General features: G+C 39.3%; 1 protein-coding gene across 1 annotated transcript in view; it reads left to right on the top strand.

Moving 5' to 3' along the window:
* The first annotated feature begins 3,400 nt into the window (after nucleotides 1–3,400).
* LOC105980356 (cholesterol 7-alpha-monooxygenase) overlaps nucleotides 3,401–16,279 on the top strand; it is a 45,185-nt gene continuing 32,306 nt past the window's right edge. The window contains exon 1 of the mRNA XM_013009211.1: nucleotides 3,401–3,613. The gene's annotated coding sequence lies outside the window, so the exon portion shown is untranslated. The remainder of the gene's footprint in view (nucleotides 3,614–16,279) is intronic.

The following is a 16,279-nucleotide window of genomic DNA, read 5'->3' as shown; positions in this document are numbered from 1 at the left end:
ACACACACACACACACACACACCGCATACGATGGTTGGTAATGTACGCGCACTTGGTCACGCTTTCTCTGGGGAGGGGGGCGATCTGGTCCCGGGCACTCCTGGAATTCTAAAAAGGTGGATGGGGCAATTAAGTGGGAAATGCGCACTCTTCCTCTGGTCTAGGGGATCAGTAAGCCCCTCATCCACTGGCCCCAGGGCTGCTGTGCCTAAGATTCAAATTAGAGTTAACAGAAGACATATACGCACACTCAAGACAGACAGCAAGCGCGTCAGACTGCTGGTCAACCAGAGAGAATTGGCCAATCAGGGGACTCGAACCCCCTCTACCCAATCTCGAGGACAGCCCCACCCAGGGGTCCAGGGGACGTCTCCCACTGGCCCCGCTGGCAGTCTTATAGCGCGTCCGCCAAGACTCTCCGCCAGCCACAAGACCACACCTGCAGGCTTTCACCATTCCTGAAATATGAAAATTGTATCAAATGATCTAATTGTTTCTTATTCTCTTGGGGAGGGGCTGGTTGCCCCTCTGTCTGTTTTTTGTTTCCTCTTGAAGAGGAGTTCCCTCTTTATGGAACTTAGATTTACATTCACTTTTTCAATGGTTCCCTTTTCCATTTTTTGTTTCCTCTTGAAGGAGGAGTTCCATCTTTATGGAACTTAGATTTACATTCACTTTTTCAATGATTCCCTTTTTCCATTTTTTTGTTTCCTCTTGAAGAGGAGTTCCATCTTTATGGAACTTAGATTTACATTCACTTTTTCAATGGTTTCCTTTTTCTGTTTTTTGTTTCCTCTCGAAGGAGGAGTTCCGTCTTTATGGAACTTAGATTTACATTCACTTAGAAGATGAACTCCCCATGATTTACTCGTTATCTTTCTCAGCCGCAACTGAGGGGCCTGCAGCACCCCAACGGTTTTCTGACTACTATTCCAGGTGAAAGGAAAAGAGAGAGAGATGCTTACCTCCCAAGGTTCCTTGACTGAAGAAACTGCTTCATGCCCCGCTCTGAGCCCCACGTTGGGCGCCACCTGCCAAGGACGGGGTTCTGTCGGGACGAAGGAGGACACCTAGGGGAGGAACTGGAATAGGATGGGGAGATGGCAAACAGACAACTCACACACATTAGGAGTGGATGCTGAGTGCGATTTAATGCAGAGGATAGCAAACTTTTATAACAAAAGTCTCCATAAGAAAGGGCAAAAGGTTACACAATCTTGCTGCAAGGCTTCGTTCTTGGATGGTCACCAGCTGGTCGCCTGAAAAGGCAAAAGTTTACACAATCTTGCTGCAGGGCTTCATTCTTGGGTGGTCAACAGCTGGTCGCCTGAAAGACACTTGTTTCCGGCTTATCTCTAAGAAATATAATGGGTTTCCACGTTTGTCACCATTTAACCATTACCTTATTTCTATAGAGGCCTTAATTGTCCCATAGGATTTTTCCTTCCTGTTCCTTCTTTAATAATAAGCACCAAGGAGACTTAGATCTAGCAAGTCTCTTAGTAAATGAGAGAGTAGTAGGAAGTTTTTTCTCCTAAGTAGTTATCTCAGCAATTGCCATACATTCCTTCTGTTCTAGTCGCCCTACAGCTTCTTGTAAGTTTCTTACAAACAATTCCTTCTGCTGAAGTGACTTCGCGAAACCCCCAATACTTTTATATTTGCTTATGGCTTGTCTCTAGCCTCCATAAGAGGGGTTTCAGGGTAGCACTTAACTCCGGTGAGTTAGTCATATTTTTAAGACACTCATCAGATATTGGAGTCGTCAACACTCTTAAGAAAGAGCTTTGTATAGGGAAACGTTGACAATGAGCAAGTACAAAGAGCAGTAGAAACAGTAAAAGATTAATAGGCACTCTTATGAGGAAAAGATAGGCAGAAACACATCTTTCCCAGGGGTTTGCCAGCCTTTTCCCAGGAGTAGGCCTCTTAGAAGCCCTATTCTCCGAGGTAGACTTCGGTGAAGTCCCAAAACTTGGAGATAGGTTTCTGTAAAGCCCCATTCTCTGAGGTAGACTTCGGTGAAGTCCCAAAACTCAGAGATAGGTCTCTGAAGCCCCTATCATGGTCTGGTAGATGGTTTCCCATGCTAAGCAGACTCCACTGGAGTGGGTGTGGCAGACGATCAAAGCTGCTTGTTATATATAGTATAAGGAAGTAAGTAGACATTGAAATGATGTTGCCACGAGCCTGAAGGTGCCAACAGCCTATAGAAACAGGGAAAGAGAGAGAACAGGTTCTCTCCTGGATCCTCTGAAAAGGCATTGTTGCCTTTACTGTGCTTTGCAGAATCACATTTATCTGTTTTCTGTCCACAGAAAACTGAACACATACTTCATTGTGAATGAAGGGAGACTGAGTGGGAATGTTTATACAGAATAGACAAGTCTGTCTCCCCTTATATATCATCCATTCACTGGCTTCAAGGACATTGACAGGCTTATACCTATACCTGCCCCTGCTTTAGACAGACAATTGAACATTCCTCTCTGGAGAAACCAAATGATTCAAGAGAAAACACTCAAAGATGCTGATGTTGCCTTTGTCTTTCTGTAATAAAATCTTATCCCTGGTTTTAGTTATCTCCTTTGCTCCTCTTAAAAATAGGCAGATAACCCCAAATGCCCAACAATTTGAAAATGGTTCAACTATGAAAGAAGAAATTAAAGGAAACAGAACAAATATTAAGAAAGATAGAAATAAAAATTATTTAAAATCCACCATTAATTTTTGTGTGTTTGTTTGCCAGACCTTGGGCTTGAACTCAGGACCTCGGGGCGGTCCCTGAGCTTTTGTGCTCAAGGCTAGGGTTCTACCACTGAAGCCACATCTCCACTTCCTGCTTCTTGTGATTTATTGAAGAGTTTCATTGACATTCCTGCGTGGGCTGGCTTTGAACCGAGGTCCTCAAATCTCAGCCTCCTGAATATGCAGGATTTCAGGTGTGAGCCACTGATGCCCATTAATCTTTTTTAATCAGATGCAGATATCTGAATTCATAATGCAGAGACAGACTATTTTGAAGAAATATTCAAAGTGTTATGTTTAAAAACAGTAGATTTTTCAGCCTGATTAAACTTTGTATAAGACGTTTCATGCTGAAAACATGAACAATTAACAGGCAATATAGCACAAAGAAAATTTGGAAATTGAAACATGTCTGGACAGGGTAGTACTGAGAGTGGGTGGGCAAATGCAGAGGGTAAAAGACAAACATAGTCATAATAATCCAGTTACATGTACAAAACAGAACAAGAAAAGTTGGTGAGAATGGTTGAGAAAGGAGGATGGGGAGGAGAGAGAAGTTTGAGGGATGAACACTGATCAAGGTGTATTATATCTAAAATGGACATACTTAAAATGAAGCACCCTTGTGCAACTAATTGACACTAACTAAAATAAAATAAACTTAGTTATCTTGGAAATTAGAAAGTCCTAACACAAATGTATAAGAATTTCATCAGAAGTTTGAAGGATAAAGTCTATACAGTCTTTCAAAAATGAGAACTAAAATTTGAAAGATGGCAAACAGAAGAGAAAAAATGATCCAGGAAGTGCAACGTTCAAGTTTCAGAAAGAAAAACAATGAAGAGGAAGAAACTAACAAGCTAAGGTAAGAAACAGCCACAGAGCTGGAAAACATTTCCCCAGGCTGATAGGACGCAGTAAATTCATAGAAAAGTTAATTCTAAGAAAGACTCACACCATTATACATCATTGTGAAACTTTGAAACATTAGAGAGATCCTGAAAGTTCCCAGATAGAAGAACAGGTTGCAGTCCCCCAAGTGAAAATCAGGTGACTGACTTCTCAAGAGAAATGTTTGAAGCTAAAGGACAAGGGCTCAACACCTTCAAAATGGTAACAGATAGTGATTTGTAACCTAGAACTAGTACTGCCACTCAAGTGTGACAGAATTGATAGTTAATCCACCTAAGTAACCAAAGGTTTATGTCTAATACTCCCTCTGTCAGGAAGTTAATGATGTATTTACTCCACAAAAATGTATTGTCAAGAAGAAAAAGGCAAAGAGGCCATGAAGCAGGGAGCCAAGAGACACACAAGGAGCTGTGGGATATTGTCAACCTGAGGGCTGGACATGATAATTATGTGAAGGCTTAGAGAGCAGAAATTCAGATAAAAAAGAGAGGAATGGTGGGCAAATACCGTCATAACACTTAATATATATATGTGAAAATGGAGCCAGGCAGCTTGAGGGGATGCGAGGGCGTAGATGTGGGAGAGAATGATGGAAAAGGTAACACTAATTGAGATTGCACTGGATTCATAAACTGGCATATTGAATTGAAACCCTTTTGTACCGCTACTTAAAGATAATGATAATATTAACGATGATAATAATAAAGCAAAGCAGAAATCTAAATTGGAATTCAATCATAAAAGGCACTATGGGGGATATCTTAATAAAGTACTCTTTGATCATACTGAAGCATTCCTTTATCTGGTATAGAGTAGGAAGATTAATTATGAAGTCTAAGAGTACAAAACAGGAAGACCAAAGGACACATCAAGAAAAAAAATTAACTAGGTAGGTATTATAGTGCATGTCTTTAACTCTAGCACTCAAGAGGCCAAGGTAGCAGAGTCAGGAGTTCAAAGCCAGCTACATAGTGAGTCCTGTCTAAAATAGAAGGGGAGAGAAAGAGAGAGGAAGCAGCAGATGAAGAGAAGGAGAGATAACAGAAAGAAAGAAGGAGAAAGGAAAAAAATTCATATCACTCACATGACTCATTTTTGAATAATATTTACATAGATATGCTAAGATATTTGCTTATGCCCAAAGCATGATTATAGGTTAGCTATAGATACTAATATAGTTATTCTCCAGTTATGTTTCTTTCTTTGGGATTTTCAGAAGTCTGATATAAAAATAAATCCACAGACAGGAATACACTCTAAAAATTACTGTGGTAGGATATGACTAACCAAAGATATTACTGCTTACAAAAGTATCTTTAATATTTCATACTCTGCCTAAAGTATAATATTCTTTATTAAAAGAATGTCTCTTTGCTTTCCTCTTGGATTATAATAATTTCTATCAGTATGCATAAAAGTGAGAATAATTACATAAATTTGTATTCAATTTTCAGAAGTAGAATTTTTATCTTTTCTCTGAAATATTAATATAATACTACTATCAAAATGAACATTGTTGCTTTTTCTAAACACTTTATTTCATCATAAAGCTAAAAAAAGAGTTAATCATTTGCAGGTCACTTGCTCTATTACATTATGCAATTTCCTCTTTTTTTAAAAAAAATCTTAGCATATGATTAAGCATCATGCTCTAAATTCCTTATATCAGCCTTTGTTCCAGAACTCAACCCCTCACAAAGTCTTATGTAATATCAGCAAGATTACAATGTTTTGGTAAACCCTGAAACTAGATTTAAGACACCCCTCAGCTGAATTTCTTGAAATAAATACATGTACATTCAAGAGAAATGTATTTGAAAGAGAATATGTACTTGAAAGGAAGTATGCCAATTAAATTTTGTCTATTCAATCACTTCTAATTACACAGAGGCACTTGCTATTTAAAAAGAATGTTGAAGCAGGTGTGGTGGCTTATACCTGTAATCCTAGCTACTCTGGAGGCTGAGATCAGAGAATTGTAATTTGAAGCCAGTTGGGGCAAAGAAAGTCCGGGAGACTTTTGTCTCCAGTTAACCACCAAAATATCAGATGTTGAGGTGTAGTTCAACTGGTAGAGCACTAGCTTTGAGCAAAAAAGGTCAGGAACAGTGCCTAAGCCCTGAGTTCAAGCTCCAGAGTGGGTGCACGTGCCCACACACACATACACACACACACACACACACACACACACACACACACACCACATAGAACATTAAGAGGCTTAGAGCATGAATCAAGTAATAGAGCACCTCTCTGGAAAGTGTAAGGCCCCAAGTTTCCACCCTGGTACTGCCAAGAAAGAATATGAGGCTGATGGCATATCTCAGCGATAGATTACTTGTTTGGCAAGTGAAAAGCCATGGGTTCAATAAATAGAACTGCAAAAATAAAAATTAATTAAATGAACATTGAATATGAACATTAATATGATTTTCAAAAGTTTTGATTTAGGGGAAAACATTCCTGGGTAACTTGTAGTCCTTATTGTTAAATTAAATATTTTCTCAGGTAGTGATGTTACAAGGCTATTTTATTTATTTATTTATTTCGCTGCTTGTGGGACCAGAACTCTGGGCCTGGGCTCTCTCCCTCAGCATTTCAGCTCAAGGCTAGCACTCTACCACTTGAGACACAGCGCCACTTCTGGCTTTTTCTGCTTATGTGGTGCTGAGGAATCGAATCCCCCCCCCCCCCCCCCCCCCCCCCCCCCATGGCCTCATGCATGCAAGGTAAGCACTCTACCACTGAGCCACCTTCCAAGTCCATACAAAGCTATTTTTAAAGTTCTTCCATCATAGATTATTTTGATCTATTATTTAATGTAGAGAATTTTCTTTTTACACTAATGTTAAACATTATTTGTACATATAAGCTAGTTTACACAAAATTTGAATCCCAAGACATTTTCCAGATGTTAAAAATATTGTAGGTTTGGGCCCAGAGTTCAGGCCCCATGACCACTCCCCCCCCCAAAAAAAATACTGTTGGTTGACATACCACTAAAGTTACACATGATTGTAACATTTTGATCTCCTTTCGAAAGTTTGTGTTGGATTCTGACCTTCTAAACAGCTGGGGCCAGTGGTGCATGCTTATAATCTTAGGTACTCAGGAAGCAGAGAATGGGGAAGGATAGCAGTTTCAGGCTATCTTTGTAAGAATCCCTCTCCCCATCCCTTTGATACATGCCTGTCATCCTAGCTATCTGGAGCTGAGATCAGAGTTTCAGGCCAGTCTGGGCCAAAAGAAAGAAAAAATTTGCAAGACATCATACCAACAGAAAAAGTTGGCTATGGTGATATGTATAGCTTTCATCCCTGCTAAAGGAGGAAGCATAAATAGAATTGCAATCCTGTATGGCTCCAGCAAAAAGCAAAACTAAAAAAATAAGAGCAAAGCTGGGCACCAGTTGCTCTCGCCTGTAATCCTAGCTACTTAGGAGGCTGAGATCTGAGGACTGTAGTTCAAAGCCAGACTGGGAAGGAAAGTCCATGAGACTTATCTCCAATTAACCACTAGACCAGAAAAACAGAAGTGGCTCTGTGGCTCAAGTGGTAGAGTGCTCACCTTGAGCTGAAGAACTGAGGGACAGCACCAGAGTTCAATCCCCACAACTGACAAAAAAAAAAAAAAGGGCAAGAAGGGCTGAGGGGATATGTCTCAAATGATGGAGAACTGACTATTAGAGTCAAAGCCCTGAGTTTAAACCCTAGTACCCCACCACCAACAACAACAAAAGGGTAAATTTTAGGGTTGGAAATGTGGCTTAATGATAAAGTGTTTGTCTAGCATGAATGAAGCTCTGGGTTCCATTTCTCAGTACTACCTAAACAGAAAAAGCTAGAAGTGGCACCGTGGCTAAAGTGGTAGAATGCTATAGCTTAAGCAAAAGAAGCTCAGTGACAGCACCCAGGCCCTGAGTTCAAGCCCCAGGACTGGCAAAAAAAAAGTTCAATGTTTCCCCTATACAAAATACATTTAATCTCTTTAAAGACATTAAAGCAGCTGGGTACTAGCAGCTAACATCTGTAGTCCTAGCTACTTATGGAGATTGAGACATGTAAGGCTGTGATTTGAAGTCAACCTGGGCAGGAAAAAAATCCATGAGATTCCATCTCCAATTAACCAGTGAAATGCCAGATTAGAGGCATGGCTAAAGTAGCAGACCACTAACCATGAGCAAAGAAGTCAAGCCAGAACAGGAGGCCATGAGTTCAAGATGGGGGAATTGATACACACACACACACACACACACACACACAAACACACACACACAAACACACACAACTTAAAGCAAACAAAGTTGTGACTTCTTTTAAAAAGGAGTTCCAGTTGTTAGGTAGATTATAGCTTTTGCCTCAGTTTCTATTTTTTCCTTCTTAGATTGGCTACTATGAACAAAACTTATGTGAATAAAAAATTTAAATCTGTTATGAATCCCTTCATACAAAATTCCTATACAAAACATATATAAAGATGTGTTAACTACATGCAAGGAAACACTACAATAGTCTTGAAACAGCCAATTAGTACAAAGAGGTCGTTCTTTCCTCCAGCGTTCAAGGTTTTTTTGAAAAAAAATAAGAACACTAACTATAATATTTTGTGGTCACTTACATTCAGTTGAATAGTTAGTAGTATCTGAATATTTAACAGCACTTAAATTCCACGGAGGAAATACAGTCATTAGCATCACTGAATGGCTCCACTGTTTGCAGGGGCTAGGCCACACGAAGGCTCAAGTTACTGTGTGCCATCATTTTATTGACCAGCCTTTTCCTGTCATACAGGACAGTATTCTTTCAGTGTGTAAAAATTTGTTTTTTACTGTGGAATTTACTTTGGGATTCTTCCCTAGGTTCTGAATGCACACACCCTTCAAAAAGCAAGCCAAATGCTCAGTTCCAAGTTACATGTTGCCAAAAGTGTTCCGCATGTTCAGAATCCACCTTACTAATTGTATTTACACAGCCATGAGGTGTGATTTGTGACTCTGTTCCGATGGAAAATTGTTAGTTTCTTTCATCCACTTAGTTTCCTGTGTGTGGAATATTGAGTAGTTGCTTTAATTCAACCTTTGACTCTCACCTTTATCCTTGAGCTCTTGTTATAATCCTTGCTGTGTAATTTTACATGTGACCAGAAGTGGCCTTTGCTTTAGTTTTCTTTCTTGTTTCGTGAGTATTAGTCATTCCTTCATTGGATGGGAACTTCCTGAAGGCTGCTATGCTTTAAGTGCTCTCAGATCCTGGCACAATGCCAGAGAGTTTAAGTCTAGAATTACCATATTTCCTTGTTTCTAAGAGCCGCATTATTTCTCATCATTTTAGCAATACAGAACTTAAGGTTTCCATGACCATCACATTAAAAGAATTTTCCATCTAACTAGCATGGTAATATATGACTAAAATCTCAGCTACTCAAGAGATAGAGGCAAGAGGAATTCCAGGCCAGCACCAGACAAAGTTAGGGAGACTCAAAAACAAAATACAAAAGGAATGTCAGGGTCCAGCTTAAGTGGCAGAGTGCTTTCCCAGTAAGTACTAGGCCCTGCATCCAACTGTTAGGTTGAAAACTTGAGGCTGTGTACTTAGACTGCTCAAGTGTGACCATTAGCTGTTCTCCAAAGCATGCCTTTCCACAGATCAGTGTGTTATTTTAACTACTAAAGCACTTGGTTAAATTCTTAACTTAAATTGGGATTCCTTATTGTTGCCTTCAAAAGCTTAGATAGTGAGGTAACTCAAGACTAAGAGGCACAAGATTGCTTATGTAATTATAGTTAATTAACTGAAAGAGACAGGATTTCTCTGTCTCATTCTGCAAATAAATAAATAGTTCCTCTTTGAGAATTAAGCTCTTCTCCAATAACTTACTCGATGAAGAGCTGACCTTGACAATGGAATGCAGGAGGCCTAAATCTCAACAAGCCTAACTTGTGTTTTAAAAATACAGAAAATGAGCCAAGCATATAGGTGGCTAACATGTGTGATCATAACTACTCAGCAAGTTAATGTCTGGATGATCTCAGTCTGAAGCCAGCCTGGGGCTGTCTATTTTTAGAAAATAATCCACAAGATTCTATCCTCAAATAAATAAAACGTTGGGCAGGAGACATGGCTCAACTGGTAGAATGGGAGTCTAACAAACAAGACAATCCAGCATGAAACCCTGAGTTCAAGCATGGGGACCACCAGAAAGAGAGCAAGAGAGAGAAAAAGAGGGAGGGAGGGAGGGAAGAAAGAAAGAGGAAGGAAGGAAGGAAGGAAGGAAGGAAGGAAGGAAGGAAGGAAGGAAGGAAGGAAAGAAAGAAGGGAGGCAGGGATGGAGGCATAGCAAACAAGCAGGGGAATCTGTCAGGAATCAGATCTGGGTTCAACATTGGAACTGGAGGAAACTTGTAGATTAAAACCAAAGTGACAGTTCGCATAGTCCTCGGCCTCTCACTCTCTCACTTCGGATGTGGGCATCCTCTAGTAGCTTCTCCAGAAAGGGACTGTGAAATGTAGAATACTTAAGGCTTTGCTTTTTGTCAAGATTTGATTCTAGGTATTAAGTGAAATTCTGGGTTTTGGAAGGTCTACCTAGGCTGAAAAAAAACAGTGTTATGATATGAAAAAGGACTCCTTTGTCAGTTATAGTTTGCTTTGAAGCTATTTGTGCTTTCTTGTATACTCATTTCTTACCACCCCACCCTCCCTGTTGTGTGCCCATACTACAGCATAAATGTGGGGCCTTGAGCTCTGTTGCTTGGCTTTGTTGCTCACAGCTGGTGTACTGTTTTCACCAACAGAAGTTGCCACTGTAGGATTTTTCTTAAGGTGTTTATATGTTGCTAAGGTTTGTTCACTAATTCTGGAAATGATTTGCTCCTGACTTTATCAAACAGACATACAGGACAAAATTTTAGGTATATATGTGAGCCAGAGCAATTTGGACAATATTGCTATACTGTTATCATCCCCCCATTTATCAATTTTGTCAATTCCCATTGCTGACGTGAATATGGTAGCAGAACAGGCTATTTGGCTTCCCAAAATACTTTAGCAACGACATCATCTCCTGGATCCTGCCATGTTTGGATTATCCTTGAAAAACTAAAATATCTCCTCATTGCTCTTAATCCATTTTTTTCCTCTGTGGAAAAGTTAATTTACTTAGAAATTTATTCAGCTGTACACAGAAACCCAAAATAACATGGCTTAAGCAACATAGACCATCTTTCTCACATAAAAGAAATCTAGAAGTAAAAATTATGCCATGATGCAAAAATTTCCTCTCTTCCACAACAGTCACCACACCCGCATTCCAGATGGCAAGCAGGAACAAGGGCAGATAGGCCGAAGATACTTCTCAGCCATTCTGTGCTGCCTTCCTGCAGTTTCAAAGTACATAGATTACATCTCATTGGCCATATACAGCTGGCAAAAGTCTAAGAAATACCACCCCTTTGCCCAGAACTTTTCTACTAATGAAAAAAGAAAATAAGATATTGTGTACCCTCAGCTTTCCCAGAGTTAATCAAAATATTTGTACAAATGTAGCACCTGTAATATACCATAATATATTTTCAGGGTGGAAAATTCAGATTTAATGTAAAACTTGGCAGTTGCCATTAAGGATATACCACAATGTGATACACAATCCCTTTGCCATAAGAATCTACAGAAAGCCACTAAATAAGGATTTGATCAAGCTGGAGTGCCCCACTCAGAGTGCATCACCAAAAATTTTATTTAATTGGTTGTCACCTGCTTATAGGTAGAGACAGAAAAGTTACCTTGAAACAGATATTACTTGTGTGGGAGAACCAAGAACTTGATTTGAAAAAGATTAGAGATTCCCAGAGAAAGGGATCTCAGGTCCCAATTCTTCTTCTTTAAGATTCTAAGTTGTGGGCATCTTCCAGATTCAATCAAAGGGGCTGGGAAGTTGGCTCAGTGGTAGAGTGCTTGCCTTGCATGCATGAGGCCCTGGGTTCGATTTCTCAGCACCACATAAGCAGAAAAAAAAGCCAGAAGTGGCGCTGTGGCTCAAGTGGGAGAGCGCTAGCCTTGAGCTGAAGAGCTGAGGGACAGCGCCCAGGCCCAGAGTTCAGGCCCCATGACCGGACAAAAAACAAACAAACAAAAAAACCAGATTCAATCAAAACCCCCCAGAAAAGATTGCAAATTAGGCCTAGCAAATGAAGCCTGAAATAGAGTGACTGTAGAGTTGGATCAGCAGCCAGCTCTCATGGTGAGTCAAGAAGAAAGGGAGCAGCCAGGTGCTGGTGGCTCACACCTGTACTCCTAGCTACTCAGGAGGCTGAGATCTGATGGTCCAGGTTCAAAGCCAGCCCAGGCAGGAAACTCTGTAAGACTCTAATCTCCAATAAACCACTAGAAAACTGGAAGTTGTGCTCAAGAGGTAGAGTGCTTGCCTTGCGCTGAAGAGCTCAGAGACAGTGCCCAAGCCCAGAGTTCAAGCCCCATGACCGACAAAAAAGAAAGGAAGGAAGGAAGGAAGGAAGGAAGAGAGCAAAGAATGGAGAAACTGAGTCCAGTGAGGGTGGATCCTGGCATTGAACCCTACTCAGCTTCCTGAAGTCAGCTTGTCTGTCAAAAGTACTAGCACACATCTAACAGAGCAATTTGCTTTCAGACGTAGAAATTGAAGTTCAGAACCAGAAAGATAATCTGGGGAGATTTATTTCCCTGAGAGAGGCTCAGATAAGTGTCAGCACGAGCCAGGAGACCATGTTTTTGGAGGCGGTAACCAGAGATAGCTTCACTAAAGTTGGCAGCCTTTCTTTTGCTTGCTTCCTTCCCTGCACCTTTCTAAAATAACACTTCAATTCTCCCACACCACTTGTATTTTGGAGCCATTCTCCCACCTTAGCACCACACAAAACTCAACAGCATTATTCCACTGATGTGCAAACCATCCTGGCTCTCTCTATTTGAAATGTCTTACAGTACCGGTCCCTCCTCTATACATTGGCAGGGAAGGCCAAATGCAAGAACTTTGGCTGGCTCATCTGAGAGTATACCACATTGAAAATACCAGGGGAATTGAACCTACACCAGAGAAAATCATGATTGTTAGGCAAAAAGATCACCTATATTGCAATAGCAAATAGTAAAACTTTAGTGACGAAAGGCAACACAAGTCTGAAATGGAACCAATAAGCAAAAACTCCAAGTGTTGACGAAACTGTGTCCTTTCTAGACACTCTACAGGAATATTCATTTATTTGCCTTCTCAAGTTCTAGAAGCATCCCTAATTCCTTGGTTCATGACCCCTTTCTCATCTTCAAAATGCATGATTCCAAACTTTGCTTTTGTAATATATGTACCTTTCTGACTCTAACTCTCTTGCTTCTCGCTTGAGATTACCTTGAGCAAGCCTTGATAAGCCAGGATAATATCTCCATCTTATGATCCTTAATCATTATTGCTAAGTCCCTTTTGTCATACCATTTAATGCATTTTCAATTTCTAGGGACTAGTATACATACACCTTTGGAAGGCCATTATTTTGTGCAGTATACCACTCTGGCATATATATTTATAATGAAACCAAGAGACTGCTGAGGTTTTCTGGGCTGAAAACAATCTACCAAATCCACATTCTCTTTGATAGGCAGATCCTCTGCGGTATGCACACAGAATGAGGCAAAAGTGATACAGACTCTTCTCTGAGGTACTTAGGAGCACTCAGATACAGGGCAGAGGTGCTCAAATGGCCTCTTTCCCTCCCAGAGAATCAATACTAAAAGATATTGTAGCCCTAAGCACAGGTAAAAGGCCTCTGAATTGGAGCATGTGTATTTTACAGCAACCTCAAGCCCAAACAAGAACATTAGAGTATTTAGCAGAATTATTTATGATGAAGTAGGTTTATAACAGATTCTCTGTCTCTATCTTTTTCTGCCTGTTTATCTATCTTTCTTTTTCTCTCCCATACACAGTCTCTCCCCGCCCCTCCACCCCCAACAAAGGTCGGTGACAATGATTTTACAGATAATCACTAAACATGGAAACTAGAGCCATGTAAGTCAGAAAGTGCTTCAGGTGACTGATCTGTGAAAAACACAAGAGCACTCAAAGACATGGAAGTTAAAGGCATACTTTTTTTTTTGGTCAGTCTTGAGCTTGAACTCAAGGCTTGTCCCTGAGTTCTTTCACTCAAGGCTAGTACTCTACTACTTTGAACCCCAGCAACACTTCCAGTTTTCTGGGGGTTTATTGGAGATAAGAGTCTCATGGACTTTCTTGCTTTGGACTGGCTTTGAACCTCAACTTTCAGATCTCAGCCTCATGAGTAACTAGGATTATAGGCATGAGCTACCAGTGCCTGGCCTTACATGTTATTTATTTATTTAAGAACTGAGAATGTATCTAATAAACTAAACAATGACTATAAGAAACAATAGATGTATATAGTAGCCAAAAGAAGTGGCATTATCAGCAAGGTATGCTGGTTTATATGAAAATATAAAAGACTTTAAAATAACAACCTGGACCTTACGTTGCAAATTATCTCTACATAACTACTGGGAATTAAGGATGAAGAAAATCAAATCCTGCTCAACTTTTCTGATGCTAGAGAAGACAGAAAGACACTGAATATGTTTGCTTATTGGTAGAAGAACAAAATTAAATACATGACTTAAAATGTGAGCATAACATTTATACATTTATAATCTCTCTCTCTCTCTCTATATATATATCTATCTATCTACCTATCTATCTATCTATCTATAAAGGACCATCAGCTTCTTTGTTGCAAGAGAGTTTGATAATGAAATATGAGAGAAGTCTTCAGTACAACAAAGGTAGAAGGTATAAAAAATAATGTTCCAGGGAAAGCAAAAATAAAATATGTAGATGTGAGAAATCAAATAAACATGAAAACAATCACTTTATCATGTTAATCTTCACCTTTTAAAACTACACCATAAGAAGAAAAACCTCAGAAACAATGGGAAAAGTATTTAAAACAAACACTAGTAAAAATGTGTAATAATACACCAATAAAATGAATGTAACCATATGGCAAAATGTTTTATTACTGACAACTATGGCTAATTTTAATTATGAATCTATGTACACACACAACCTATATCAACAAAACTTCCAATATGAAGAGAAAAAGTTGATCAATGACAAGGAGAAATCAAGAAATTTCCAACTAAAGTAAAAAAATTTCTACCTCATAAATCAAAATGCCAAACTAAGAATATTAAGCTTATCAAAAATGTAAGCACAATCCATGATTTTGAATAACAAAAGACATTGAACTGTATGATTCAGATTCAGAAATGCAGACTTCATTTTGAAATCTACATGGCACATTCACTAATGTTAATGATGCATTAGCCATATTGAAAATTTTGTTTCAAAAACCCTCCACAAGTTACTTAACACTGTAAAATTTGTCCAAAATGTAGTAACAGTGGAACTTTATTACAAACTAATAAAATAAAAAATCATTTGATTTGAAAATTTATAATCAGTTTTGAGGTAAAAATAAAACTGAAACTTCCAAATTAATTGGCAGTCTTTCTTATATTATACATTAAAATAAGATAAATAACTAGTTTTAGCACTATCATTCAACATTTGGATTAGAATTTAACTTTTTATTTGCTTAGACTTTATGAATCTCTCTGTGTTTGTTTGTGTGTGTGTGTGTGTGTGTGTGTGTGTGTGTGTGTGTGCCAATCCTGGGGCACTCAGGGATTGGGTGCTGGTCCTGAAGTTTTTTGCACAAGGATAGTGCTCTATCACTTAAGCCACAGCTCCATTTCCAGCTGTGTATGTGTGTGTGTGTGTGTGTGTGTGTGTGTGTGTGTGTGTGTGTGTTGTAGTTAAGGAGGAAAGAGTCTCACAGACTTTCCTATCTGGTCTGATTTCAAACCGAGATCCGCTCAGTCTCCCAAGTAGCTGGAATATAGGTGTGAGTCACCGGCTCTGGGCTTAGGCTTTATAATCTACACAAACCAGGAAAACAATTTGATGATAACCTACTGAATAAACCAGAATACAAACTCATTACTTAAATATGTTGCAAAAAAAGATTTAGCTTAGAAAGGCAAGTTGCCTTTCCCCAAATGATATAAGAATGAAGCCACACACTGGAGAATGGGGAGCTAACTAATACCAAATTACACAGATGAAGGCTACAGGTTAAGAATCTAAAATTATTTTAAGTCAATCCTTTGAGTCTCTTTTTCTGTATGTTAAACATAATTCTTTCTCTTCATGAAAATAACTGTGCTTTAAAGGTGAAGTTCCAGAGTTAGAGGGGTGGCTCAGTTTGTAGAACTGAGTGAAAGTGGCAGCTACTGAGTTGAAGTCCTGGTCTGGAAAAAAAAAAGAGAGAGAGAAATATGAAGTAAAGTTGAAGTTCCATGTTAGCATTGAGAATGGACTCTTCTCTTTACCGAGAAGTGGCAAGACTGATAACTGTCTGAGAAACCTTTACACTGAGAAAAAATTGAATGCACAACACCCTTTCCTTAGAAGGTAGTCTATATATGAGGAATGATAAAAATGTTAAGAAGCTGAGCACTGTAGCTGCCATTCTAGCTAATCAGGAAGCTAAGGATCACAAAGCCATCTTGGGTGGGAA

This window comes from Dipodomys ordii, unplaced genomic scaffold, assembly GCF_000151885.1.
Source record: "Dipodomys ordii isolate 6190 unplaced genomic scaffold, Dord_2.0 Scaffold9, whole genome shotgun sequence".
Lineage (NCBI taxonomy): Eukaryota > Metazoa > Chordata > Mammalia > Rodentia > Heteromyidae > Dipodomys > Dipodomys ordii.
The sequence above is the reverse complement of the archived record's forward strand: the minus strand, read 5'-3'. Positions and strand labels throughout refer to the sequence as shown.